The sequence below is a fragment of the Elephantulus edwardii genome, unplaced genomic scaffold (genome assembly GCF_000299155.1).
Source record: "Elephantulus edwardii isolate Elephantulus edwardi_28Jun2011 unplaced genomic scaffold, EleEdw1.0 scaffold00009, whole genome shotgun sequence".
NCBI lineage: Eukaryota > Metazoa > Chordata > Mammalia > Macroscelidea > Macroscelididae > Elephantulus > Elephantulus edwardii.
The window spans coordinates 16,955,937-16,959,302 of NW_006399759.1; positions in this window are offsets into that span (position 1 = coordinate 16,955,937).

Consider the following 3,366-nt stretch of genomic DNA (forward strand, 5'->3'; position numbering starts at 1 on the left):
CAAGCTTTTGTTCTAATCTCTGCTTTGATGTGGAAGCTGCAACAACGTTCATCCTTTTTTTTTTTTTTTTGTTCCATCGACCAACTCCATGACGATTCCCTTCAGCAGGATGTGCACATATTTCATAAAACAAGAGTTTCTTGGACATCAGTGACTGCTCTTTGGAAGAGGCACAGCTTTTGTTTTTGTTCTGTTGTGTTTTTTTTTTCTTTACTCCCAAAGTTGTTGTTGCTATTGCTGTTGTTGTTGTTAAGTGCCTTATAGTGACCCTAGGAACTAAAGACCTGAATACTTGTATAACTTTCATTGTTTCTCCAAGTTCATAGGGTTTCCAGAGGTAAATGTCACTCCTGCTTCCAAGCTTGTTTTATCTGCGAGCTTCACCAAACACTGTCCACCATAGGTAATCATTATCACATTTGACACATCAGTGTCACAGTGTTTAGCATCACATACAGGGTAAACAGTAAACTTCTGTACAGCAAATGGACAGACCAGTGCTATACCACTTAGAAGAATGTTTGACCAAAAACAATTAAAACCAGGCCTGAGTACTGCAGATTAAAATCACCCACCTTTGGCTTGGTAGCATAACTTTCTATCCACTAGGCCAACAGAGTTCTCTCTGTTGTTGTTGTTGTTAAGTGCCAGCAAATCACAGATGACTCAGAGTGACCTTATGAACGAAGACCTGAATGCTTGTTTAACTTTCATCATTTCTCCAAGTACATAGGTATAAATCAGATTTAAATGTGTCCAAATAAATTGATTTGTACATTATTCTTGAGATATACAATCCAGTGTGTTTCTTTTACAAAGGAAGTAAAACACCACAGACATACATCGGATTCTTTTCCATTCTAGCCAGCAGTTGCCAAAGTGTGGTCCAAGGAGCCTAGGGGCCTTCCACATCTTTTGAGGAAATCGATGAGATCAAGACTGGTTTTTATAATAATACCAAGAGAGTATTTGCCTATTTCTCTGTTGACATTTGCTCTGAGGGTACAAAAGCAATGTGCGTCAAGCTGCTAGCACCACAGCACGAATGCAGGAATTGCCACCAACACGTACAGGCAGCCATTGTTTTGTGCTCCAATGCGCACTCACAAAGGCAGGGGAGCAAGATTTACTAAGAATTCCCTTCATGGAGTAATGAAGCTGTTAATTTTGTTAAAGTTTCTTTTTCTTAATATTCCACATGAAGAAATAGAAGCTATTAGTTAGCCCTTCTGTTGTGTTCAAAAATACTATGGTTGTTTCAATTTATTTATTTTTTTTTTTAAAAAAAAAGCACTTATGTCATCATTTGAGTTTTCACCTGAAGAAGAATTTATTTTCTTCATGGAACACCACTTTCACTTGATATAGCAGTTGACTATGGCACAAGATTGAGCAAGGTTCTGATCTGCTATTCTTAGGCTCACGATGATGGAGTACTGGTAGCCTAGTGTTAAGCAGCTCTACTGAAATCCCACAGGCAAGCAGTTAGAATCCACCAGCTGTTCCACCAGAGAAGGGTGGGAAATCTCCTCCTGTGTCATTTACTGCCTCTAAAAGCCCACTAAAGAGTCAGCTACTGAGTCAGTTCTGAATACTGAAGTGAATCTATCAAAATCCATTGTCAAAGTTTCCATTCCCATTAACAGAAACCCAATGTTTCTGAAACAATGACTGATCCTTCACCCTCGCTCCTACCTCTGGTAGCCACTGATACAATTTGATCATATGCCTATTCTATGTTTCATATGAGACCATGTAGTATTTGTCTTTTTGTAATTGACTTGTTTCACTCAGCATAATGTTTCCAAGGGTCAATAATATTGGGACTTCATTTGTCTTTGGCAAAAATTTTCCTAAAATTTAATTAAGTGAGCCTGGCATAGGAAAGAAAATTGACAGGTTGGTTGTTTTTTTGTTTTTGTTTTACTAATGGTAACACTCAGGGTTTTAAACAAACATTAGGAAAAAATCTTGTACCTGCCACTATAAACTTACAAGCTTTCCAATACTTAAGAACTAGTTTGACAAGAAGGGTGACAACATCAATAAAAAATTTGTAAAATATTGTTCAATGAAATGTCTTAGTCAACATTTAGAAGACTTGCACAACTCAGTGAATTAATGTTCTCAAAAACATCATATGTAAAAATTCTAATCAATGACACAATAGACCTAACAGAGTACAAAAAATTTAATTACACTTAAAATTCTATCTTGTACCTAACTTTCAAAAAACTGCCACTGGCTGAGGGTTTCGGTAGAATCTGAGACAGATAGGCACAATTAACTGAAAAGGGTATTAAAATACTCCTCCCTTTTCCCACTATATGTCTGTGTGCAGATTAATTGTCTTCATTTACTTTAACTGGAATGATATATTTCAACAATTTGAATCTGACAACCCAGCAGTCTTTAATTAAATCTTACTTTAAGGTGACTTAAAGAAAACTAAAACAAGGTTACCCTTCTCATTTCATTATTTTGGAAAATAGAATTATTACTCATAAAAATATTTTACTTAGGTGAACTTCTGTTTTCTTATTTTTACATCTTAGTTAATTGATAGAGTTTAATTTCTCAGTTTTAATTTCTAGTATTGCACAAAAAAGAATTGATCTACATTGAATCATTTCAGGAAATAGAACACAACCCAGAATAAATGGTTCTACATAGAGAAGTCCTGGATGTACTGAAGACATTGGCAATTAAAAGTTGCCAGGAATTGATGGAAGACCAACTGTGTTCATTCATCCATGTATAACTGACTGGAAGAGCTCCATATTTTTATCCTTCAAAAAAAAGATGATCCCAAAAATATGGAAATTATTGAACAACATCAGTAATAACACATGCAAGTAAAATCTTCCTGATGACAATTTGAAAATTACTGGAGCAGTATATCAACAGGGAACTGTGAGAAGTTCAAGTTGGATTCAGAAAAGAACAAGAGAGATTGCTGGTGTCAGATGGATCTTAGCTGAAAGCAGAGAATATCAGAAAGATGTTTAACTGTGTTCTTTCTACTATACAAAAAGCGTTCAAATGTATGAATCATAAAAATTACAAATAAGAATAAAGAATAAGAATTCTAGAACTCTTAATATTGTTCATGCAGAACTTGTCTATGGACCAAAAGACAGCTGTTTGAACAGCACAGGGGTGACTGCAGAGTTTGACATCAGGAAGAGGGCTTGAGATGCTTTTAAGGGGTTTTTTGCCAAAAAAGAATAGTTTATTTCACACACTGGATAGAAACAGAAAAAGACAAGCGAGGACATAGGAATCAAGGGCCTGCGAGCAACATAGCTCCTTCTGAAATAAAAATGTCCACATCTCAATGGAAATTTACAAATTAATTTTTTTTTT